Source organism: Mauremys mutica, chromosome 13, assembly GCF_020497125.1.
Source record: "Mauremys mutica isolate MM-2020 ecotype Southern chromosome 13, ASM2049712v1, whole genome shotgun sequence".
Classification (NCBI taxonomy): Eukaryota; Metazoa; Chordata; order Testudines; family Geoemydidae; genus Mauremys; species Mauremys mutica.
In genome coordinates, this window is record NC_059084.1 from 13,301,606 (window position 1) to 13,328,560 (window position 26,955).

General features: G+C 42.2%; 2 long non-coding RNA genes across 2 annotated transcripts in view; one reads left to right on the top strand and one right to left on the bottom strand.

The window, feature by feature from the left end:
• Positions 1 to 672: 672 nt before the first annotated feature.
• The window catches only part of LOC123348150, a 58,200-nt gene continuing 31,917 nt past the window's right edge, over positions 673 to 26,955 (top strand). The window contains exon 1 of the long non-coding RNA XR_006573181.1: positions 673 to 804. This is a non-coding gene — a long non-coding RNA (uncharacterized LOC123348150). The remainder of the gene's footprint in view (positions 805 to 26,955) is intronic.
• LOC123348149 lies at positions 6,051 to 26,312 on the bottom strand. The gene is made up of 5 exons (XR_006573180.1): positions 26,230 to 26,312; positions 23,027 to 23,109; positions 10,618 to 10,763; positions 7,862 to 7,953; positions 6,051 to 6,200 (listed from the first exon to the last, which is right to left on the bottom strand). It is a non-coding gene; the product is annotated as an uncharacterized LOC123348149 (long non-coding RNA).

A 26,955-nucleotide genomic window follows, 5' to 3' on the forward strand; every position in this document is an offset into this window, starting at 1 on the left:
GGAACTTGCTGGGATTGGAATTGGACAAGCCAAGGTATCACTAGCAAAGCTGTTCCTCCACATTTCCCACCCATCTTGTGATGGGATCTGGTATCATGAGCTTGAAGCAAAAGCAGTTCAGGCTGACCAGAGAAAACTGAAGCCCTTCACTCCTGGGTGATTTTTCTGGAGAGTTAGTCATTTTCATTCATCTCTTTTATTAATATTCCTTCCTTGTTATGCTCCTTGATGCTTACAGTGCAACATGCAGCTTTAGCATTGCCTATTGCTGAGGCTTTCTCGAAGGCATCCTTCCAAAGAGAAATGATAAGTGAGAAGAGTAGTGTAATAATACTTATGAACACAAACAGTCAGCACCATACGTACAAGCCCCTGCCTCCTGAATCTGAAATAGTAATGGCCAGGCTGCTAGGAGCCTCAATAAAGCTGGATTCATTTGGTTAGCAAATTGCAGCAATTTGGGGTTTCTGTTTCTAAGCACTATTCTAGTCAGTTCTGTTATATCCTTGGGGGCAGCCGGTTTAGGAAGAAATCACTTGAGGCCAGACAGCAGACAGCTAACAAAACTACGATTTTATTTACAGACTCAGAGCTCACCCAACCGGCCGAAACAGGCTGGGCTAGCCCCTAATAATCTAACTCAGTTGCCATAGCAACAAAAACCATGACAACCAAATACACAACAAGTTCAATTTCTTATGCCACGACCATCAGTGCTCTATATTATGAATACTTTGCACCGAGTGACTTGACTATATCTGCCGTGTGTGGATTCTTCCATCCTTCTCCCTTCCTCTCACCCAGGTAAGAACTGTAGGCGGCTTATTTTTTTCTATGCCATGCTTTGTGTTTTTATTGGTGAAGACAGGTTGAAGGAATGTGTCTTGCACTTGGAAGAGAAAGAGGTGCTGTTTGCAGCAGGTCTTAGATTTGATAGAAGTTGGTTCCACAGTCTTGGACTGGTCCCTGATCTCACACATACATGAGCTGTACCTCTGTGGTAGATAATGCCTTAGGGCTGCGTTGCTATCCTATAATCTGGCCTGAATAAAGGACCCAGAGAGACAATTCACCCCCTGCTTCCCCCTCACTCTAGGGGGAGATTAACTGAATCAATTCTTTTCATAACACAATTGATTCCTTCTCACACTGGCTCAGCTGTGCTGACTGCTGCATGGGAGCAGGCAGTGCCTTGCCTCTGCCCTTTTGCATCAGAGTAACCCCCTACAGTGCCTGCTTTCTCCTCAGTGTATGAACCAGGGATACTGGTAGACCCAGCAGGGCAGCATGGGGCTCGTTTAATCCCAAATTAGGGTGCCTTGCACCTTCTTACTCCATTCTATGCCTTATCCAGGCAGCTCATGAGCACACCGACGTGTGAGTACCCTATTGTACAATTCTTTACTTTTCTTTATTTACTGACACGTCTATTCCAGCCGTGAAAGGTAAAGTGGCAGCAGGCATGCCACTGTACAGTAACTCATTCAGACATGGGGATGTGACATCGTATGTTACAAGTGCTAATTTCTATTTGAAACCGCTAGTGAATTTTGATATTCAGGTTAAACCAAGCTAGAATCCACCTCTATTTCACTTATAGATCTCCACTGTGCTTACTTTAAAACAAACAACTGCACAGGGAATGGTTGATGTGCAATAAGACTGGAGCAAAACCTTTAAATGATAAAAGGCAAAGTACAGCACATGGAGGATATTTTCAGGAACAAAACTCTCATCTTCAGTTTACACACAAAGACAGACAGGGCAATGATATTTAATACCAACGCACAGTCTTCTGGAATATGTCCAACAGCAATCCCTAAAAGTGGAAATGGCTTTTTGCAGAAACAATAAAGCCAGCTCTCTTGGGCAATAGGAAATAAGATGTTTTTGTTTGTCTAAAATATGAGCAGTGAAAATAAATAAATAGCGGTGCTATATATAAAAATGTCATTCAGCTAATAAACTGCACTTTCTTCTTGATGGGATATTAAATACAACACTGTAGCTGTCTGATATTTCTCCCATTTGCATTACCCTGCAGACACCACTTAGTTACATATATTTGTTTTATTATTCTTAGCATGCAATATTAATCTATTCCTGGTTAGTAATTAATTACTATTACATATTTTCACAGCTCCATAGCCTTCTCAGGGGAAAGACTCTACCACACATTTAAGAAGAGAATTAATGTGTATTTATGTAGATGGACCCTCTGGAATAATTTACATTTTGTTAGGATGATTTCTGAGTCAAACATATCTGAATGGCTTTAAAAAAAATAATAAAAAAGCAAGACTAACAAAGTGCATGCAGTTAGGAATAAGGTTATTGGGGAATAAAAATGAAATAGTGTATCACAGTAAAACTGTCATCCTCTGGAAGCTGGGGCCCCAATCCTGCTCTCACAATCAGTGTTATTATACCAGCATAAAATTGGAGTAACAGAGTACTGAATCATCTACTTGCCAAAAGAAGTGCATGTTACATAACAACTGTTAGTCTGTTTACTTGATTACTGTTAATCAGCAACAGATACAGAGCACAAGTGCTAGGAAATGAGGAGAGAGATCCGTCTCTCTCCTTCATGGGTATAAATCCTTTAGCTTCAAATATAGTTACTCCAGATTTATGGCCTGATCTAAGCCCACTGAAGTCAGTGTAAGTCTTTCCATTGGCTCTCATTGCGCTGTGGGACAGGAAGCCCTTACAGTGGTATATCTCTGAGCAGGTTTTAGCCTTACAGGTATAATGAATACCGTTTAAAGGTATACAGTTCCCACTGAGATCAGTTACAGTGCAGTATTTCTAGAAAGTTCTACATCTCCTTATTGGACAGATCATCATCATGTTCTCACTTTCTATTAGAATCTGTTCCCAGCCAAAGATAAATAAATAAATTGCTAGGATTGAATGAATTCAAATGTGACAGGGGAAATGATGGAAGTTAATGGAGAAAGTAACATTTCAACGATGAGGAGTGATAAATAACTATGTGGGTCACATGGAGACAACAATAATAGGAGTTAAATATCAGTTGTTCATCTTTCCTATAAGGAAGCTAAGTAAACCTTTTCCATCCCTAATCACATGGTGTCTGTTTCCTAACTTCATCTTATTTACTTTCTTCTTTGACCATTGAAACTAGAGCGCTGACATTACATTTGTTTAATCATCATCAATGCCTCTGGTGTCAACTCATGATTTATATAGACTGTGCAGGTAGCAATGTCTATAATTAAGGTTGCCCAATATTTACCATTATAAAACCCTGTTTTCAGCTGCTTCTAACTTTGTCAAACTTTAACCATTTGATTTGAAATTTTCCATGATTGTCTGCCTCAGGCTGATTTATTTATTTATTTATTTTGAGTGAGGAGGGAAATTTCAGTAAAAAATGTTCAAATGTTTCTCAGAGCAAAAGTAGGGGGAAATACATTGTTATCCCATATAAAAAAAACAGCTTGCAATTGTTTTGTTGACAATCTCTGATGCTTCCATACTTTAGAGCAAGGACTTGAAATTTGGTAAGGGGAGTTGGGAGGGATGCCCTGGTATCCATTTTGCTATCCCCATGAAAACCCACCCATATTTGACCAAGTTATGAGCCTCTGCAAATCTCAGTCTGCACATGCTCAGTACAGACTTGTTAGAGTTAGGCAGCTAAATTCTCCAGAGTCTGACTTCACTGGGCAGGCTTAAGTCCCTCACATCTCCTACTTGTGACTGGATGCCCCATCCCCACAAAGTGACTGAGCATGGTCCATCCCAGGGCTACACTGGATTTTCCCTATAAGTGCACCCCCCAGTAACCAGGGACCACTGTGGTGCCAGCCACTGAAACACAGAGCAGGGAGATTGTGGCATTCTGTTACTTTTTCTTTTCTTTTTCAACAAAGAAAGTAACAGAACACCACTAGCCATCACCTTCAGCCCCCAACTAAAACCTCTCCAGCGCATCATCAAGGATCTACAACCTATCTTGAAGGACAATCCCTCACTCTCACAGGCCTTGGGAGACAGGCAAGTCCTTGCTTACAGACAGCCTCCCAACCTGAAGCAAATACTCGCCAGCAACTACACACCACACAAGAAAAACACTAACCCAGGAACGAAACCCTACAACAAACCCCGGTGCCAACTCTGTCAGCCTATTTATTCAAGGGACACCATCATAGGACCTAATCACATCAGCCACGCCATCAGGGGCTCGTTCACCTGCACATCTACCAATGTGATATATGCCATCATGTGCCAGCAATGCCCCTCTGCCATGTACATTGGCCAAACCGGACAGTCTCTATGCAAAAGAATAAATGGACACAAATCTGTCATCAGGAATTATAACATTCAAAAACCAGTAGGAGAACACTTCAATCACCCTGGACACTCAATAACAGACTTAAAAGTGACAATTCTTCAACAACAAAAACTTCAAAAACAGACTCCAACGAGAAACTGCAGAACTGGAATTAATTTGCAAACCAGACACCATCAAATTAGGCCTGAATAAAGACTGGGAGGGGATGGGTCACTACAAAAACTAATTTCCCCTTGCTGATACTCACACCTTCTTCTCAACTGTTTGAAATGAGCCACCTTGTTTACACTGGCCTCATTAACACTACAAAAGTGATTTCCACCCCTTCTTGTCAACTGTTGAGAATAGCCCACTTCCACCTTAACTGTATTAACTCATTAGCAGTGACCCCCTCACTTTATAAGGCAACTCCCATCTTTTCATATATTGTGTATTTATACCTCCCTACTCTATGTTCCACTCCATACATCTGATGAAGTGGGCTGTAGCCCATGAAAGCTTATGCCCAAATAAATTTGTTAGTCTCTAAGGTGCCACAAGGACTCCTGGTTCTTTTTGCTGATACAAACTAACACAGCTACCACTCTGAAACCTGTTACCAGCCAACATTTTGCCATTTCTGTCCCATTACGCAGGGCCATGCTCACAGCGGATACTTCTCCTCCAAGCTTCTTTGGTGATAGGTCTCCTCTTTTATTCAGGCAGTCCCAGAGTACGACCCTGATCTGGGCATAGTCCTGGGCAGCCACCACATCAAGGTATTTATACACAGTGGAACATATACAAGATGAGGAACTGGCCCTTAATGCAGTACTCTTGTTTAAAGGACAAGAACATTTGTTTTTGTTCACAATGGGCACAAACTATTACAGGTTGAATTTGAAAAGATCGTCACTTGAATTCTAGGTGAAAGTATTAAACTGTGACATTGATGTCTATAAATAATGAAAAACTCTTTCCACCAATTATTGAAATAAAATGCACTGTGTCCTAATAACAGCTTTTAGAGGCATGCATGTTTTAAAAGGCCAGAGTGCCAAAACATGAATTTTACATCCTAATGGATTCCTGTACGTAAATAAAGTACTCTAAAAAAAAAGTTTAATATGCAGTTCTGCTCTGGAAAATGTCTCAGTAAAAATGGCAATGTGAGGTTCCTTAATAGTGTTTAAATGGCTTTCTTTAACATTTGTTCAGTTTACTAGTAAAATGTTTTTTTCTAGATTCCAGCCTTGCAAACCTAGATTGGGATCGAAAGGTCAAACTAAGTTGACTCCTTTTTGCTCATCATCACTGGTAATAAAGATTCTGTGGTCCAAATTCACCCCCCTCTTACCCTATGAAACCCCATTGTTTGCCCTACAGCTGCTTATAATGTTTCATTGAAATGGGGAGAATGGAGGGGGGAGCAAAAATACATTTTTAACCAAAACTTTTCATAGAAAATTGTTTCCGCCGAAAAAACTAACAGATTTTTTGTTTCCCCCTTTTTCTTCTTTCTTTCCTTTCTTCACCCTTTCAGATAAAAAGGCAAAAAATAATTTGTTTTGTTTTTTTATTTAGTTAAAAAAACAAAGTATTCAATAAAAAGTTTGGAATGAAACTTTTTTTTCATTTTGTTTGAAATGTTTTGCAGAAAATGTATAGTATTTTTCAAATAGTCCAGCTTCCTTCAAGATATTGAACTTCATATTACACGTCAATAGGAGGTGAGGGTATTGAGTGCTTCTGCATATGAGGACCGTACACCTGTGCAATCCCATTCAGGAAAACCTTTCGGTCTCACATGTGGAACTTGATTAATGATTCTGAAAATGATGGGAGAGTCAGAATAGAATCCATCTCACTTTCCCACAGCTGTATTGGCTCTGCAGTGCTAACAGAAGGAAAAAAGTAGTCACAATTATTTATTGTTATTAAAGCAAACAGCTAAGACTCTGAATAGGCACAGGGAGTCGGTCTATGACATAATTATTTCTACACAGTCACATTAGAACTGCTTTTGGGAGCTGATTATGATTTCTCAGTGCTGTATTTGAGAGCCTGCAGATAACTAAGAGTGCAATTTGTGCCATTTAGATGTCTAAATACTCAATTTGCATGTCCTAGTCATTTAAATGGCATCAGTTGCACCTCTAAATAACAAAGAGGCCCAGTTAAGTATAGTTTGAAAATCAGGCCCTTAGCTTGGAAGATAATTATTTTGAGTGTGTAAGAGTGTGACACCAAAAGTACTGGTATGATGCTGGTCTTTAAGTCCTGGCCCTAGTCAAATGACATAAGCTATAGTTAGAAAAGTTTGTATTGTAGCCCCCATGGCGGTGGTTGGTATGCACTGACTTTAGTAAAAGCTGTTCAAAGAGCACCCTGCCTTTTCTGAACTATTAACGGGAAACTGATCCAGTAACTCTGATCATACACGCAATATTGATCCATTTTCTAAAACATACATGTAACTGGAAAAATTCTGCAGCCTCTCCTGTTTAAGGAATAGTAATTATAGTGTACTGGATCAAAACTTTCATTAAACTGTCATAACTGAAGGTGGAGTCTGGCTCTAATCATAGTTTAAACAAACAAAAAACAAAACAACTTCTTAAATACAGTACTAGGAAAAAAATAGGGAAGATTGGAAATCACAGTAGATAAAAATCAGTCAGATTATCTTTTTGATAAAGCCCACACATGACCTAAGAAAATCTGTGATAGTTATATGGAGTGTTGTTGTAGCCCTGTCGGTCCCAGGATATGAGAGAGACAAGATGGGTGAGGGGTAAGCTCGAAAGCTTGTCCCTCTCACCAACAGAAGCTGGTCCAAATTAAGATACTTCTTCAACCACCTTATCTCGCTGTGATAGTTACTCAATCTGGAGCTCATGTCAGAAAGTGCTAATAATGAGTGAACACTACTTATGGTTTCCCTGAGGAGCACTGCAGATAGAAAAATGTATCTCATTAGATGAACTGAAGTGAGAAGTGCTTTATGGTCAACTTACTATACTTTTTAAGAGAATGAGAACTTTTTAGGTTCTACTACAGGTTTCTAGGCTAAAAGAATTAATTCATTACGGGTCTAATTTTGAAAAAGTCAGGTGTGAAATTACTGTGATTGAGAGTGCAAGATGATATTCACACACAAAAATGGACAGCTATGCATTTAATGGGTCATTTGAGCAGGCAAATGCCTATTTTGCGAGTGAAATATTTTCAATTGCTTGTGTAAATTGGCCACAAAATCATATATAGATTTTTCCATGCACAATTTTGCACCTGCAGGGCCTGTATATTGAATAGAACTGTTATTTGTGTGAAATGCCAGTGTTGCAGAATGCAAGTTTTAGCCCACACAGAAAGCAATAAACTCAAGAAAAATATATGTCTATATTCTACCTCCATATTTGTTATATTAGGATTCAACATAGCTTTGAAATGGAACAGAATACTTTATAAAAACAGTCAGAGATACAAAAATTAATACATTTTTAAACAAATAAATGAGTGTACTGCTCTTAAAAATGAGCGAGTAGTTATTCTTACCTTGAACCATGCTAAGGAGCAGTTGTTGCGCATTCTTCCCCATCACATTTTGGCCCAGGCTTCTCAGTTTTGTCTTGCTATTCTAGTCCAAGCTATTTCAACATGAACAAATGGGCAGAGGGAACACCAATATCAATTTCATTTTTTGTCCTACTCATGCTATAAACTTAGGATTGGAGAAGAGAAGTTAACATCTTTGCTGCTAATCATCTGTTCCGCTACGCATGCTGCCATATTCCACTGATCTATTATTCTGTTGGCCATCATGGAATACCATGGCATATCTGGATACCTTGTACATTCATCTGTGTTGGAAGTGTGTTTTGGCTGAAATTCCTAACATGTCAGTAGAAGTAAATTAGTGCACTAGTCTGTTTGATGCTACCCCAACATTATTCCAGCATCTGTGGTGCTATGAGATATTCATGGCATCTCTGGCATGTTCTGTGAATTAACTTGCTCCCAAATGCAAATCTTTTCATTAACCATTCTAGTACAGAGGATTATGCTGGCACCAGCAATGCCATTCTTTCTCATTCTATCCTTTATTACACGTGGCCCCCTTTTAAGGCAGCTAATTAGATAAAAATCAGATAAAAGAAATAATCTAACGTCTACTTAATTCTCTTATTCATACAGTCGAATGGATTAGAGAGAATATTTTGGTTTCCATAGAAACAGACAACCTCACTGAACTTATTACTGGTCACTTGCCCTTTGCTGTGAAGAAATGTAAAAAAGTTACTTTCTTCACTACTAATACATCTCATAACAATGTATTAACAACCGTCTTGGGGAAGAGGACGAGTCCTTGCCTCCTCCCCCCATGTTTAAATTAAAATAGGTTATTGCTTCAAAGTAAGGTGTTGGCTCTATCTTCCATCCTGTGCTTTTTTTGTAGTAATAGTAGCAGCAGCAGCACAGCATGGTTGTTGAACGCAACACAAAATGATAATCTAAATGCTAACAAGTTGCCATTAAGGAATGAGGCCCATTTTCAAAGCACAAGTAATCCCTGACATACCATAAAACATGATATTTTATTCACTCCCTGGATACATTATCAATTCAATTCCTCTTCAAAGCAGTCTGGACGCAAGCACCTTATTGCAAGTGTTTTACAACTGAGTAGTTCAGTAATTAGTTTACACTGTTAAAACTATGTGTGTGTGCATGCTCTGAGTAGTTGTGTTTATGAAGGGTGGGGCTGGGTTGAGAAACGCATTAAAAACTAGTTCTCCAGTAGATGAATCACTCTACCTTTGTGCTCCGAACCTCCTCCTTGGAAGCCTGAAATAAAATGATTAAAGGCAATGGACCATTATAGCGAAATCTCTACAATAGGCTACCCTTATTAGGCAACCTCCAGCCTGAGAAACGACCTCAAAGGATCCACAGACGTATTGAGTACAATTCTTCTCTAGTTTCACAAGAAGATCATTTTTGTTAAAACGGCCCATTCTTTGGTCATCTTTTCTATGGTTTGACAAGGCTTCTCTATGGGTAAATTAAAACAAAAAGCGTACTGAAATGAATATGCAGCCATTCAAGACTTCCTGGCTATCATCACACTGCTCTGCTTGGCTACCTAGACCCTCATGCCAAAAGCAGGGATAGAATTCAGATTGTCCTCCAAAATACACTGAGCTAAAGGGGAGCATTCAGTTACTGCCTACACTATAGGGCCTATTGAATATAGCTGTGAATGCTGAAACTAAAGGTAAAACTTTTTGTTGGAACTATTGGTAATAGTAAAAAAAAGAGTTTTGAACAAGTGTATTCAATAGTGGCAGTGAACTCCAGATGCAAGAAGTGAAAATGCTGATTGCCTTTAAAAATGGGTCTGAGACCCAAAACTCCACATTCAGGAATATCCCCAAATTTTGAAGCCGTTCACATTTGAATCTGAACGTTGTGGTTCCTAGGCCCAGTTCTAATTCATCTATTCATTGGAAGCAGGGGTGCGAGGTTCTGCCCACTATAAAGGGGAAACCTTTTTTTATTACTATTATTATTTTAGTGACTTTCTGCCTATATTGCTGCAATTTGCATTTTTGTCTGAACTTTTATAGGCATGTTTCAGCTAAAGGAAGGGATTTAGGAATGAAGAGCATGACTACTGCCAACAAGCTCATGCACTACTTTCCTCTGTCACTGACAAGCTGCAGGAGCTAAAGTTATTCTGGGTCTAAACAGTGACACGGGAAAATAAATGACAGCAGAAACATAGCCAGGTATTCCGCTCAGTCTGAAAGGTCAGGAGAGCATTTGCAGTATCGCCAATCTATTGGGAATGCACTCCTAGAGCCCCTAAATAGCTCATTTTGTATAAGGAATAGAAGTGGTGGAGGTAGATAAGTCTTAAGTCAGTATCACTGTTAGTCTTTAAGGTGCCACAAGTACTCCTGTTCTCTTTGCGGATACAGACTAACACAGCTGCTACTCTGAAAACTGGTAGACGTAGACTCCCTCCAGCTATACATATCACTCTATACAGCATCAGCAGCCCCCCGTGCCACTGTCAGAGTATTATTTCTGGCTGTGAACTGGCCCCAGCACTGAGCAATGTTTTACCTTGAAATGATCCAGTCGTTCTTGTCTTCTCCTTTGACTGCAACAATAAGGAATCTGATCTATCAAAAATGATTCCCTGCTGTTGTAGCAGCAGGGCTTTTGTTGCTACCTGCTAGAATTTCTGTAGCAAGGAACAGTAATGGTGACAGAGACATCAATGAGAAAATAGCATTGTAGCTTACCGTAGTTCCTCTTGACAGAATAGCTGCTCTCCAGACCATAATTGCCCACTCCCAGCTAATGGTCACAGAACTACTGGACACTTCACAGAGTCATTGCAGGCTTGGGCAGGGATTGTGTGCTGCTTTACTTGTGGGGGAAAAAAACCCTGTGATAAGCAAGAAGAGGGGAGAAAATCCTCAGGGTGTTCAAATTACACTGGGTTAAAATCACAGAAATATACAAAAAAAATTTAATTGTAGTCTATAAAAATCAGTATCTAGCAAAAACATAGGGCTAGAACCAGGCCAAGTCCCTTTGCACTGCTGGAATCTCCCAATTGCCTGTATGCCAAACATTCCCAGCTTTCTGACAACAGGGGGTGTCCCAGGGTAGGCTGACTGTGGAAGTGTGCATGACCAGAGCACAGTGGGCTGGTGATCTTGGGCTGACACAGGGTATGACTACACTGGAATAAAAGACCTGCAGCATGTCCGTGTCTAGTCTTCGTCAGCTGACATGGGCTCAGAGGACTCAGGCGGCAAGGCTAAAAATTGCCTTGCAGATGTTTGGGCACCAGCCTGAGCCCAAATGTCTGCACAGGAATTTTTCAGCCCCGCAGCCTGAGCGCTGTGAGCCTGCATCAACTGATCTGGGCCAGTTGCCGGTGTTTAAATGCTGTGTACACGTACCCAGAATGGCTTCTAAGGGACTATTCCAGCCAGCATAAGCAAGAGCAGCCCTGATTTTTTGCACTAAATTGTGCCAATGACCCAGCTAGCTCCACTTGTTTCTTGGATTCGAGAGGTAAGAAAGTGAGATATAAAGTCACTTCTGCCCCTCATCCAGGTGCACCAAGTGGATCTCTGTCACACCTTAGGGTCTAGCCCATATTATTTAGATATAACTAAGTTAAATGCCAACTAACAATAATAATTCAGTGATTATACAACAGCCATAATTTTATGAACCATACTTTTGAAGTTCCCTTAAACCAGTCACTAAAATTCAGACTGTTTTATGCATTGACATTTTCAAGCCCCAGAGATTATTATTTTAAAATCTCAAAGATGCTAATGATAGTCACATACAGTTAGAGAGAACATAGGAGAAAATACAGCATAATTTTGGTATGCACTGAAACGATTTAACCTACCAGTTGCTGACAGAAGCATCACTTACCAATTAGGTGTGACTCTGATCTGAGCTTTGCCTCACTAGTGTGAGGCCTTTAATTTCTGTAACTCGCTGGCTCGCCTCAGCAAATCAATAGAGCCCTTGTGAGGAATAGTATGCTGCTCCTCAGTGCAGCCTCTTCAAATGGGATGTCGTGACAGTGCTCATTTAGAGTAGAACTTATCATGTGACAATAGCAAAATATCACATTAACCCAAGAAACCGTTGCCTTATTTTAATACGATTCCTTGTTCAGCACTAGAGTTACTTTCTTTTAGCATTGAACAAGGAACTGTGAGAAGGCAAAGGTACTCAACTTGAAGGATCATGAACAGGTCATGACCACTCTGACCTTCCCATATTGGAAGGGCCATCCCAGTTAAATGGGAGGGGTGGTTGCAGGGTGGTGATGGATAGGGGTGGCAGGGGGTTCCAGTGTGGAAATTGTTGACAACCATTGGAATAAGGCAGCAATTCTCAAACTGTGGGTTTGGACCCCAAAGTGAGTCACAACTCTGTTGTAATGGGGTCACCAGGGCTGACATTAGACTTGCTGGGGCCAAAGCTGAAGCCTGAGCCCCACCACCTAGGGCTGAAGCTGAAGCTTGAGCTCCACTGCCCTGGGCAGTGGTACCCAGGCTTTGCCCCCTCCCCCTACTGGAGGCAGCAGGGCTCGGGTGGGCTTAGGCTTGGTTCCCACCCACCCACCTCCCTGCCAGGGTCATGTAATAATTTTTGTTGTCCGAAGGGGGTCGCAGTGCAATGAAGTTTGAGAACCCCTGGAATAAGGAAAATAGTATTATTCCTAAAGTTTCTCTCTCTCTCTCTTTGCTCTACAGTACAGCTTCTCCCAGATGCCTCCTGCCTGGATCCCTGCCATAGTTATTTTTTAAAAAAAGACCTCATAGACCTGCCTAAACTTTTTAAAAACCTCCCATCAAACTAACACCTCTGATTTTACAAAGAAATTGACACCTTGAGCAAAGTGTTTCATTGATCCATTGATTAACAGCAGTCAGAAGCATACTAACAGATGTTAAACACAGCACTTACTGCAATAATTAGTTGTAACAACAAATGTATTTAAATTAAAGCTGTAGAGAAATTAATACCATTGCAATTAGGTGCTAAGGGCCCTCTGAAACATTACAGTTTGCAGCTTGTTAATACTTGTTTCATCATTTCCCTCCCCCATCTGCAGTAATAGTGGTAATAAGTAACTGAGTCATCAGATCTTTTAGTTCATTGGCACTCATATCCAAAAGATTGTTTTGTGGGAATCCCTTTGCTGCCTTGATCAGATGGTTGAAGCTCTATTTCTGGGGAGATGGGGGTGAGAGGTAGTGTTACCAGTGAGGGAGAAGGTCAGAGCAGAGAAAATACTTCATAATAAATAATGTCAATGAAGTTAGCCTCTGTCAGGGTTCCTGCTCCACTCTAAACTCTAGAGTACAGATGTGGGGACCCGCATGAAAGACCCCCTAAGCTTATTTCTACCAGTTTATGTTAAAAACTTCCCCAAGGCACAAATTCCTTCCTTGCCCTTAGTATTGCTGCCACCACCAAGTGATTTAAACAAACATTCAGGGAGGGCCACTTGGAGCCTTACCTCCCCTAAAATATCCCCCCAAACCCCTACACCCCCTTTCCTGGGGAGGCTTGAGAATAATATTGTAACCAATTGGTTACAAAGTGAGTACAGATCAACCCCCCTGGGTCTTTGGGACACTGAAAAACAATCAAGTTCTTAAAAGAAATTTATTTTAAAAAATAAATAAATAAAAGAATCACCTGTGTAAAATCAGGATGGAAGATAACTTTACAGCGTAACAAAAAGATTCCAAACACAGAGGATTTCCCCTCTAGATAAAACTTTAAAGTTACAAAAACAGGGATAAACCTCCCTCTTAGCACAGGGAAAATTCACAAGCTACAATAAAAGATAATCTAATGCATTTCTTTGCTATTACTTACTATTTCTGCAATATTAGATGCTTAGTTCAGATATGGCTTAGGGAGATGTATTTTCCCTGCCCTGGTTCCCTGCTGACTCGAAGGGAACAAAGGAACCCAAAAAACAAACCTTCCCCCACCAATTTGAAAGTATCTTCTCTCCTTATTGGTCCTTTCAGTCAGGTGCCAACCAGGTTATCTGAGCTTCTTAACCCTTTACAGGTAAGGAGAGATTTTATGCTACCCTTAGCTGTATGTTTATGACAGCCTAACTTTATGCTCATGGATATACTGTGCTCAGATCACAATTTTCTGGAATGTGTTCATTCAAATATTTTACCCTATCTACTGATTGTGAATATTCCAAACTGGAACTGCTCTGCTTACTTAATAACTGGCCAGATAAATCATGTGGTATTGTTTCCCTTCCCTGACTGGAAGATTTGACATGAAGACTTGTTTAGGTGAATTTAATATGCTGTTTTGGTGACCCTTGCACATGTGAAATTGAAATGAGCCTTCTGCAAAGATTTGTACCATTAAAAATTGATTGTGGATAATGAAAACAACAGGAACTCAAACATGGCAAAAGCTGAAAATACAAATAAATATTCATTGAAATGTTTGTATTGTTTGCCCAGTTCTACATGAGGTAGAGAGCTGAATGAGACATACATATGTAGCAGCTGCTCTTTAATCTAGACAAATAATTGGACCAGATTATTTTCCCACATACATTCAGTGGGGGCCAAGACAGTGCAACCCCAAAGGATGGAAGTGAAAGCATAAATTGATACATACTTATTAGTCTCTTATTTGCATGAGGATCAGAGTCACACTGTCTTGGGAGACAGACCAGTCCTCGTTTACAGACAGCCCCCCAACCTGAAGCAAATACTCATGAGCAACCACACACCACACAACAAAAACACGAACCCAGGAACCTATCCTTGCAACAAAGTCCGATGCCAACTCTGTCCACATATCTATTCAAGTAACACCATCATAGGACCAAATCACATCAGCCACACCATCAGGAGCTCGTTCACCTGCACATCTACCAATGTGATATATGCCATCATGTGCCAGCAATGCTCCTCTGCCATGTACATTGGCCAAACCAGACAGTCTCTACACAAAAGAATAAATGGACACAGATCTGACATAAGGAATCATAACATTCAAAAACCAGTAGGAGAACACTTCAATCTCCCTGGTCACTCAGTAACAGACTTAAAGGTGGCAATTTTGCAACAGAAAAGCTTCAAAAACAGATGCCAGCAAGAAACTGCTGAACTTGAATTAATATGCAAACTAGATACCATTAACTTAGGCTTGAATAGAGACTTGGAATGGCTGAGTCATTACACAGATTGAATCTATTTCCCTGTGTTAAGTATCCTCACACCTCTTGTCAACTGTCTGAAATGGGCCATCTTGATTATCACTATAAAAGGTTTTTTTTTTCTGCTGATAATAGCTCATCCTAATTAATTAGCCTCTTAGAGTTGATATGGTTACTTCCACCTTTTCATGTTCTGTATGTGTGTGTATATATATATATATATATATATATATATCTCCTTACTATATGTTCCATTCTATGCATCTGAAGAAGTGGGCTGTAGCCCACAAAAGCTTATGCGCAAATAAATTTGTTAGTCTCTAAGGTGCCACAAGTACTCCTGTTCTTTTTACTGTTTTTATAATAAATGAAAAATGTATGTCAGCTCTAGAGGCTCAATTTCTAGTTTTCACACATGCAGCCTCCTCAACATTTCATGAGCTATGCTCTTTATCCATTTATCTGCTATGGATATGAAACTTGTGTGATGCTGGCAAACCCAGTGCCAGCTCTGGCCAAGGTCGTAGGTGTCAGCTAAGAACTGTCAGACTCATAGCTGGAAACTAAACCAGCTCACCTGTATGTTAATTTTGTTCAAAATAGGCATTAATCTTATAAGGGCTTGGCTACACTTACAAGTTGCAGCGCTGGGAGTTACAGCGCTGGTCATGCAGCTGTGGAAGGGCCAGCGCTGGAGTGTGGCCACACTGACAGCTACCAGCGCTGCAGTGTGGCCACACTTGCAGCACTTTCCAGCGCTGTATTGAGAGGTGCATTGTGGGCAGCTATCCCACAGAGCACCTCGTCCCGTTTTGGCGCCGTTTTGGCGCTGAGTATTGTGGGAAGGGGAAGGAAGTGTGCGGGTCATTCCGCTTCCTGTTTGCCAGCGCCCCGTGGTGCATCGCTTCACATCCCAGCATTCACTCTTTCCAGCAGCGTTTGGCGCCATTGTGAGTGTCTTTCTGTTACTCTCTGTGTGAATCGCGATTTCTGTGGCAAATGGAGCCCGATCTGCTGAGGACTCTGCTGATGAGTGTCACCAGCACAACACGTTTGGCAGTCCAGCTATTCCTTCAGCTCCAAAGTGACAGTGAGGATTCCGACGATGATATCAATATGGATTTGCCTGCCGCGTGTGACACTAAAGTGCTTGCGGCATTTACGGAAATGCTCAGCACCGTTGAACGCCGCTTTTGGGCTCGGGAAACAAGCACTGAGTGGTGGGATCACATCGTCATGGAAGTCTGGGATGACGAGCAGTGGCTGCAGAACTTTCGTATGAGAAAAGCCACTTTCATGGGACTGTGTGCTGAGCTCGCCCCCACTCTGCGGCGCAAAGACACAAGATTGAGAGCTGCCCTGACGGTGGAAAAGCGAGTGGCTATTGCAATCTGGAAGCTGGCAACTCCAGACAGCTACCGGTCGGTCGGGAACCAGTTTGGTGTGGGAAAGTCGACCGTGGGAATCGTTTTGATGCAAGTTTGCAAGGCAATTAATCGCATCCTGCTAAGAAAGACCGTGACTCTGGGGAGCGTGCAGGACATTGTGGATGGCTTTGCACACATGGGTTTCCCTAACTGTGGAGGGGCGATAGATGGGACGCATATTCCTATTCTGGCCCCCCCCCACCTGGCATCAGAGTACGTTAATCGGAAGGGGTATTTCTCTATGGTTCTCCAGGCGCTTGTGGATCACCGCGGGCGTTTCATTGACATTTACACAGGCTGGCCTGGAAAGGTGCATGATGCACGCATCTTTCGGAACAGTGGCCTGTTCAGGAAGATGCAGGCAGGGACTTTTTTCCCAGACAGGAAGATCACAGTAGGGGATGTCGAAATGCCCACTGTGATCCTTGGAGACCCCGCGTACCCGTTACTGCCTTGGCTCATGAAACCCTATACAGGGAAGCTTGACAGGAGCAAGGACCGGTTCAACTACAGGCTGAGCCGGTGCAGAATGACTGTGGAGTGTGCTTTTGGGCGTTTAAAAGCCCGCTGGCGTTGCTTGTATGGGAAGCTAGACTTGGGGGAAAGCAGCATCCCCGCGGTTATATCCGCTTGCTGTACCCTCCATAATATTTGTGAAGGGAAGGGTGAAACATTCAGTGAGGCATGGACCACCGAGGTTCAAGTCCTGGAGGCTGAATATGCACAGCCAGAGAGCAGGGCTAATAGAGAGGCCCAGCACAGGGCTACAAGGATTAGGGATGCCTTGAGGGAAGAATTTGAGGCTGAAAGCCAACAATAATGTTTGCTGCCTTGCATGGGAGTGAATTGCACTGCTTACACTGTTATTCTATTATCCATAATAATAATATGATTTGTAGTGCCTCTTTCTTTACTGGGCTAAGGTATCTTTCACTATCTGCTATAATAAAGACTGTTTTCAAAGCCAAGAATTGTTTTATTGAAAAGAAAAAAACTTCCTTGACAGACAGACAGACACACAACATTTCATGAACACAAGAGGGCAGGGGTGTGGGTTGGTGAACTGTACAGTCACAAGTTTGCATATGCCCTGTCTGGATTGCTGTTTAATGAATCCTGCACTTCAGGGTTCATATACTGCATGGTGATGGGGGTTGAATGCAGAGGGTAAGGGTGGTGGTAGGTATCAGGGCTGGTTGGGGAACATACAGGTGTTGGAGGCAGCTGGTGGTGGTAAGAACCTGGATGCTGGGGAAAGGTGGTTTGAGCTGACATTGGGGCACAAGGCACAAAGGACGGGGCGGGTGGGGGAGTAGCACGGTAGTGCTCTGCTTGCATGGCAACGAGTGACTCTATAGACTCCGCTTGGCGCTCCAGGATGCTTAGCAGCCGCTCCGTGGTTTTCCTCTTGGCCACTGCATTTCTCTTGCGTGTCCTGCTTTCTTTCTCTCGCCAATCCTTCAAGTCCTTACTCTCTCGAGCAGACTGATTAAGAACAGTTTTCAGCATGTCTTCTTTGCTCTTTCGGGGATTTTTTCTCAAATTTTGAAGCCTCTGTGATGTTGAACATCTGGGCAGTCCAGTAGTCAAGGTCACTGTAGAAACAGAAATGACAACATTTAACACGGGCAGCATTGTATCCACTATCTCCAGACATGAATTGTTACACTGAGGGAGTGAGTTCTTATTTAAGCATTCTTTTACCCACACGCATAACACTACAGAAGCCACGACATGGTGAGTGAGCAGTGCTTATATGGGGAGAAGTGGGGCTTGGGTGTAAGAGGGGAGCTGGTTGCTTCGGGTAATCTGGAGTGCTAGAGGGGTTGAGTGAAATGAAGATGCAGATGCAGGGGTGATCTTATCTCCCTATCTCTTCACTAAAGAGTCTCCCAACATTTTTCACAGGACTTAATCCTGGAAGATGTTTCCCTACTGCGAGTCACTAGGGAACAGCGGGGGGCTCTTTTAGAGCAATGTGGATTCCGCCCGGGACCCTATGCGGCTTGCCTGTGTTCAGAAATGGTCCCCCCACCACTGGCAGAAGAGTGGCGCGGACGCGTCACCGTCACTGGGACAAGGGACACAGTGGCTCTGCCTATAAACCTGCGCAGGCATATTGCCCACGCTCTGGATGAAGCTTTTGCTGAGATAACTGAGGCAGATTACCGCGACGTGATAGACCACATCAACGGGCTATTCCACATCTAGAGGCTGGCATGCATGCATCCATAACCCCCCCTCCTCTCCAGAAACATTTCACCCAGAAAATAAAAGCCGCTTACCGGTAACACGCTCCTCTGCTTGTCCTTCTGCAACTGCTGGCTGCTGCGATTGGGTGCTTTCCTCCTGGCTTGAGAAGAGCTCCTGGCTGCATGCCTCCAGGGAATCTGCGGTTTCTTCCCCCATGCCAGGAGCTTCACTCGCGGTTTCCTCCCCCCCCCACGCCTCCGCCTCCGCCGCCTCCTCCGCCTCCTCCTCCTGTCCCCCAGCCTGCTCAGAAGTGTCCATCGTTATCCTGGGATTGGCAGTGGGGTCACCCCCAAGTATCTCATCCATCTCCCTGTAAAAACGGCAGGTCGTGGGAGCAGCTCCGGATCGTCGATTCCCCTCTCGGGCTTTGTAATAGGCACTCCGCAGCTCTTTAATTTTCACCCTGCATTGTACTGCGTCCCGATCATGGCCCCGATCCAGCATGGCCCTTGATATCTGCTCAAAGATATCGTAATTCCTACGGCCGGAGCGCAGCTGTGCCTGAACAGATGCCTCACCCCAAACACTGATGAGGTCCTGCAATTCACCAGTGCTCCATGCTGGGGCTCGTTTGCCGCGTGGAGGCATGGTCACCTGTAACTGATTAAAACTGATTGCACTCCACACCTGGCTGCAGCAAACAGGAAGGAGATTTTTAAATTTCCCGGGGCATTTACAGGGCGGGTCACCTGAGGCAAGAGCAGTAGAGTGCAAACTGATGTGCAGAGTGGCTGAACAGGAATTCTGGGATAACTACTTATTCCCTGGAGGACAGGTAAAGCGCTGGTGAGTGTCCACACCTGCTGGGCAGCGCTGGATCACCAGCGCTGCACTCCTTATACCCCTGCCGGGATGGGTTTTCAGCCAGCGCTGCAACCAGGGAGTTGCAGCGCTGGTTGTGCCCTGCAAGTGTGGACGGGGTGTTGTTGCAGCGCTGGAAAGCCTCCACCAGCGCTGCAACTTGTAAGTGTAGCCAAGCCCTAAGAATATATTTAGTGTTTAGACTCTGCAATGCTTGTAAGTTGCTGCATGCATTAATCTCACTTGTAATGTCTGAATTCCACGCTATAAGGAAATATGTAAGTTTGGCTTTATGACTTTGAAAATGTTTGCTCTGAACTTGTGAACCCAGGCATAGGAATCATCCTCCCTCCCCCACACTCCCCATTCGGGAGGACTATCAAAAGTTAAAACAACGAGGAGTACTTATCGCACCTTAGAGACTAACACATTTATTTGGGCATAGACTTTCATGGGCTAAAACCCACTTCATCAGATGCATGGAGTGGAAAATATAGTAGGCAGGTATATATACACAGTACATGAAAAGATGGTGAAGAGCTGAGAAAGAAAAAAAAAAGGAAAATCAGCTGTTACCACCAGCTAATTAAACAACATGTGCACACACCTCTTAAGACAGAAAAATCCAATTCTGTTCTTAAAAAAGGTAAACTTTATTAATAAAAAAAAAGAAATAAAATACATCTGGGAACTCAGGCTATTGCTAGATTTCAAAAGAGCGATTACAAGGATTAAGCACCAAGAATAGCTTTCTTGCGGTCCAGTTTAAAGCTTACAAATACAATAGAAGCACCTGGGGTTAGCACAGAGGAGTCCACAAGCCATAAAGAAATAAAAAGAGATAAACCTAATTGCATCTTTCTAGACATTCCCTGATCTACTTACATATCTGAGGCTTTATATGACTAGTTCCTAGGTATGATACTGATGATTTTTTCATACCTGGCCCAAGCTTCTCACAGCATAGCTCTGCCCTGTCTGCCTTTCCCCGAGAGAACAGCCACAGACAGAGAAAAGGGGAGTCTTTGTTTCAATTTTAAAAAGTTCTAGCCTTCCCAGTGGCTCTTTTGGCCAGCTGCCCACTCACTTCCTTTTACCTATGCAGAGCAGTGAGACTTTTTAACCTTTTACTGGTAGAGCAATTAGAGAACAGCTACTAAGAGGGATTTTATAGCTAATGGCTGGCTGGGTGTCCATAAAAGGGAGCTCCCACAATTCACTGGGAAAGAATCACAATGAACTGTGACATGAAGAAGAGCTCCATGTAGCTCGAAAGCCTGTCTCATTCCCCAACAGAAGTTGGTCCAGTAAAAGATATTATGTCATCCACCTTGTCTCTCTAAACAGTTATGAGATTTACCCTCAGTAATCCTGGCATCACATGCAGGTGAGTGCAGCACCAGTGAGGACTCAGTAACTCAGGTCAGGTTTGCCATGTGCTGTTCTTACTTGGGGTGAGCTAACCCAACGCAGGGGCTGAACACTTGAGCTAACTGCAATGAAGATATATACCGTAAGTATGACAGTGAAGAGAGGAAAATTTAGGACTGTACATAGTATTTCAGCTACGGGCTTACTAATCTTATTTGAGTCCACTTGTGTGCATTTAGTATTCATGTTGTGTAATTGTTCTCATAGGATTGTTTCTGCTCCCTGTCTGCATCACTACTGGAGGTTTTGAAACAGGACAATAACAAACAATGAATAATGAACTTTTTCAACACTTTTATGTATGAATCACCATTTGTGCTAAAATTCCTGGAATTTTCAGAATATGCAGACGGACACTTTAATGGATGCCTGGCAGACATCTGAATGCACAGGAATAGCAAATATAATGACCACTTGAAACCCAGCTAACAGAGCTATGTTTTTAATCAATAAAGTATTTACAACTCTTTTTTTACTATTTCAGCTCATTTTAAAAGCAACGCTCCTGATCTTGTTACACTCACTTTCCCACAAGTGAGCAATGTAAACATATTTTTAAAGCTATAAAACTTGTAACAATGAACAAGATGTGAGAATGTTCGCTCTGATCAGCCACATGTCTGTTTCAGACACACTCTCTCTTCCAATGTCTGTACTGAGCCTAGTAAAATGGGCCTCCACATCTTGATCAAGGCCTTTACGTGCTACAAATACATGATTAATGATAAATAAAATAAATTATTCTTCAGACTTTCATCAGGGGATTTTTAATGAATGTTACCAAAGCAATATAAGTATTATCCCCCATTATATAGATTGGGAAACGGAAATTTAAATGAGTAAATAAGTCACTTCTGAACAATTCAGTGGCAGGGTTGGGAACAAACACTAGAGGCGAAATCCTGACCCTTTTGAAGTCAATGGCAAAGCTTCCAATGGAGCCACGATTTCACCCAAGAAATCCTGAGTCCCGGTCCATTAGTTGAACTATTTTATTATTGAGTTTTCTGCATAATTCACCACGTTAGGTGCCTTCATAACACAGAGGAAGACACAGTCCCTGCCAAAAGAATGCCCAACCTAAGAAACATGTTGCCTTTTCCTCAGGGCTCTGGCAGTGGAATTTACTGTAGCATTTTCTATTTCCCTATTCAATAAAATGACTCAAATACTTATGTTGCCCCATGATGGATTGATTTCAGAAATGAAAGCTTAGAAGTTCTTTTTCTGTGGTTGTGCTGCTGTTGTTGCTGTGTTTCTGTTGTGTCTAAAACATGAAGTGAGAGTTATTAAAGAGCTTGCTCCCTATTAATAATAATTATAATCAGACTGAAAGCCCATTGTGTGTGTTTGCTCCAGTGTGGGTGGTTATCTTTTATGCTGCTTTGAAGTCAAATGCCTGCACAGACACAGTTTCTGAGGCATCACAGTGAGTCTAAGCTACTGAAGATCTAAACCTGCTCCTACCACCTTGTTCACTGCAGCTTGAATCCCAATTAACTTTCAAAACACTTTTTTTCCTGGAAAGAGAGAGAGACACAGATGTAAAAGTGACATAAATGAACTATGTCCCATGGCAGTGAGTTTGGATGATGAGGTGGTCAAAGGAGAGACAGCATGTGAAAAATAAAAAGATGTTCCCTGAGTTACTTACCATAAGCATGTTTGTGGATAACTTGCAACTGAGATACTGAATTATTCAAAAAGACTATACTCGCTCAAGTAGCAGGATCTGGCCTAGTTCTGATGATAACTTCCTATGCTCAGTCTTTTGGATGTTGTCTATTGTTCAACAAGGATAAAGGCCAAGTCAGAGTTCAGTACTTGAGTTTGTGTAAAGTCTCATGCACTGTAATTACAAGATTTTTTGCCCCAGGTACCTGAAATTTTAAGTGGTGTAAATATTGCAAGATCAGCTGTCTGGTGACATTTCTGCCATCTTACCAGCCATTCTGGGAAAACGCTCTCCAAGTTTTCACTTTCACAACTGTCAGGCATGCCCATGACTCTTAAATAGTAATATTATTCATGTCTATGATTCCTTACCCGCAGCACAGATACTTCTCCCTTCATATCATTCACTTTCATCTCTGAGTTCCACTTTTCTTGTCAGCCCCTGGAATCACCTCCTGCAGACAGTCAAATCTGGAATTAATCATCTCAGAAAGGTTTTCTTTTATTACTGTCCAAGTCACATACCCTAAAGGATCTGGAAGAGAAAAACAATGACTGCAACTGCATCAGAGTCTTAATAACCCAGTAGTACTTCTCACTCACACCTATCCAGTTTAGTATTACACATAAAGGGAGCTTTCTCGTTTGTGATGGGTAAATGTCACAAGGCTGTGTTTGGTACAGTTATGCAAGTCTCGAAGTTTGGTCACATAAGTGCCATCTTGATAACGTGTTGGAGAGTGGTCACAAGTGAGGTGACTGTACAAGGTCGAGACTCTTTGAACCCTCTCTGAACTGGAGAATCTTTGCACAAGCCTTGAATAGACTGGCATGTAAAGGGAACTTAGAACATTCCAAGGGCTGAAATACTGCATTATCAGTCACATGTATCCAGTAGGTCGAAAGTTCCATATAAGGGAAGCGGAACATCTTCCAGCCTACAATCTGAGCTAGTGAATCCAGTCCAAATCCCTCCCAATTGCTGTAGCAATGTGAGGGATGTGAAATTCATCCCATCTGGACCCACATTAAAAAAAACAACAACCAACACACAACTTTGATCTGAGCAATCCTGAACTCTGTGGAATACCAGATGTAGATCTGAATTTTCCAGCTTGCACCCATCTCTAATCTCAACCTCTTAGTTTTCCAAAACCAGGAGAGAAATTTTGTATGAACGTGATTTTCTTATATTATTTCAGCTCTCCCACTTCCAATCCTGGTCAAGACCTTAAAGTACAGAGACAGTCTTCCTCTTTGCATCAATCTCATCAAATGGGGTTTGCTGTACAAATCCTTTCCCTGCAAAGTGCCCTGTTCAATGTGCCATACCCTCTATCACATCACATGCTAACATGTCTTCCATTATGACATTCACCACTTCTTGGGTCAGCCTATCTGAAATCCAGAGAAAGTCTGAACATGAAAAGAAAGTTATCTTCACAGTTTTAAACCACAAAAAAGAATTCGGGTCAGATTTGGTTTGTGACACATTTCAGTTTCATTCTTATTTTACTTAAAATGGTATCCACTTACCTTGCCTCTTCCATCTGCCAGTCTTTAGAAAGACACTGACATAGGAATCTATGCATGAAATAGTACACTGTGTTTTGTGTCGGGTCTTCCATTTTTTAAACCTTTATTTAGAAAAGTATTGTAATGGCCATTAATTCCCACTGAGCTCCATTACGTTGACAATCATCAGATGCCTTGAAAGGGCAAAGTGTTCCAAGCAATGTTCACAATTCAGGTTTGAGAGAATCTGTGTTGCTCTCATTATTCAATATATAACAATGAAGTATTTCGGGTACTTCAAAAATATTTCTCAGTAACAGAAAGTGTTTTAAAAACTCTTAGAACCTGGCAAATTAGCCTTAAAAATCTTTAGAAAGAGACAGAGCGACTGCAGTGTTTACTGCAGAAGAATCTTCTTCAGTCATCAACAAAGAAGCTATCTCATTTATTTTCAACTTGAAATGAATGAAACTGCAACTAAGATGCTAGTTTCTTTGTGGCAGTGGTAGCTTTCTGCCAGGGTCACTGAGAAGCCAATATGGGGAAGGAGATACTTTTGAGTAATAGTTCTAAGTGCAAAGAAAGCTTTCCCAGAGTCCTTCCTTTGAAAACAGTCTTGTACTTCGCTATTCAGTGATTGCTAAAAGCGTTGCTATTAATAATTTACCTATGAACTATTTCCCTTTGTAAAGTTAGAAGATTTTAAAGAGGGTTAATTCCTATCTCCGGCCCTCATTTGGAAAAACATTGACGTCAATGTGACTTCAGCATGTGCTTGAAGTCAGACCCATGCTTAAATCCCATTGCAGTCAATACTTCCATGAATCAGTATAGACTTATGCATGTGTATAAGGGATTTTCTGAACCTGGGTCTATATTTGGCAATTGGCAACTATGAAAGAATTTGTGTAGGTGAGGCATAAGGGTGGCATGTTGATCGAATGCTCACTGGCCCCACCTGGGAACAAAAAGGACACTTCTGAGTGGTGAGGGAGAAAATTGTTATATATACTTAAAACTAACATGTAAAACAATCAACAAAATACAGGCAACCAAGTTGTGTATGCACTGGGGCCAGTTGTGGGAGGGGAAAAAACAGCGGGCCCATATCTAGATCTTCCTTTTCTTCAGGGAGACCTGGAAATTCTCTCCCACTCACAGCATGGGCAAGCCATCTGCCAAATAAACCTTCGAGGGATGTACTGGCCACCGCTTCCAGCAACTCCCATTGGCCTGGGGCAGCGATCCGCGGCCAGTGGGAGCTGCAATCGGCCGGACCTGTGGACGGGGCAGGTAAACACACCATCCCGGCCCGCCAGGGGCTTTCCCTACACAAGCGGCAACCCCTGTTTGAGAAACCCTGAATTAAAAAGATGTTAGAAAGCAGGGGGGGCAGATTCAAAGCTGACTTCAGTGGAGCTATACAGTTTACACTGAGGATCTAACCCAGGATCTCTCTTTGGTTTTGGGTTGTTTTTGCTTGAGTCACTAAAGAAAGATAGATGAATGAGGCATAAATAATCACCTAAGCTTGGGAAAATTTTGAGACAGCCACTAGTATGTAATTTCAGCTTTTGGAAATAGAAAACCCAAAGGAAAAGAAAATACAGAAGTAAAGGCCTGTGAACCACTGCAGATAGTAACAAAACAAAATCTCCTAAAAAAATCATTTTGCAGATTGTTCCACAGCCACAAAAGCTGCAGAGTTTATTGTTTTGTTTCCAGAGTGAAGTCTGCAGAAAATAAATATCTGGGGCTCAGGGCATCTGCAGATAATGAACATTCAGAGCTGAGAATGTGCCCCAAGGTATTTTGTGAATCGTCTCACTGACAGAAAAGAAAGCAGATAAAATAACAGGAAGGAAATATGATCAGTAGAGACTTGAACCGACTGATAAGTAATGGGATCTTTCCACCTATCATACAAATAACTGCAAGGGAAATTTACTGAGGAATGGATTGCAGATGACATAGCCTACCGTGCTTCTTAGCTTTTTACTCTCTATAGTATGACTAACAAACTTGCAGACCCATTGGAGGTCTACGGAGTCAGTACTTACCCGATTCTTTCCTTCATTACTGTCATCTTCCTCTTCAAGCTGCAGGTTAAAGGCAAATCTGCAGAAGTTGCTTCATAGTCACCTTAAGACAAGGTAATCATTCGGTCAGATTTTTTTTCTCTTCAGACACTTTTTGCCAGGATAATACAAGTTAGTTTTTTATTCTTTAAAGAATGGCATTGCACACTTGAAAATAGAGGGCACTGGGCTCAGCTTGCCTACAGAGGAATGGTGGGTCCTCCAAAAGCTTTTTGCACAGCTCTTGTGTGTGTGGGTCCTCAGTGACCCAATGGCCCCATCACAGCTGACCCCAAGTATGGGTGTACCAAGGCAGTGGATTGCCTTAATTTGGCCCTGATTCTTGTGTCTATCAAATGGTCCTCCTAGTGCTGTGGTGGGCAAACTGTGACTCCCAGGCAGCATATGGCCCATCAGGGTAATCTGCTGGTGGGCCGCAAGACAGTTTGTTCCCAGCCAATGGGAGCTGCAGGAAGTGGCGGCCAGTCCTCACCACTTCCCGCAACTCCCATTGTCCAGGAACAGCAAACGGTGGCCATTGGGTGCTGCGGCCGGCCGTGCCTGCAGATGGTCAGTGTAAACAAACTGTCTCACCTCATGGCCCACCAGCAGATTATCTTGACAGGCGGCAGGGTGCCCACCACTATTCTAGTGGCATTGATGAAGCCCTGCTCATTGCATGTATTGTGACCTTTTCCTTAAAAAGCA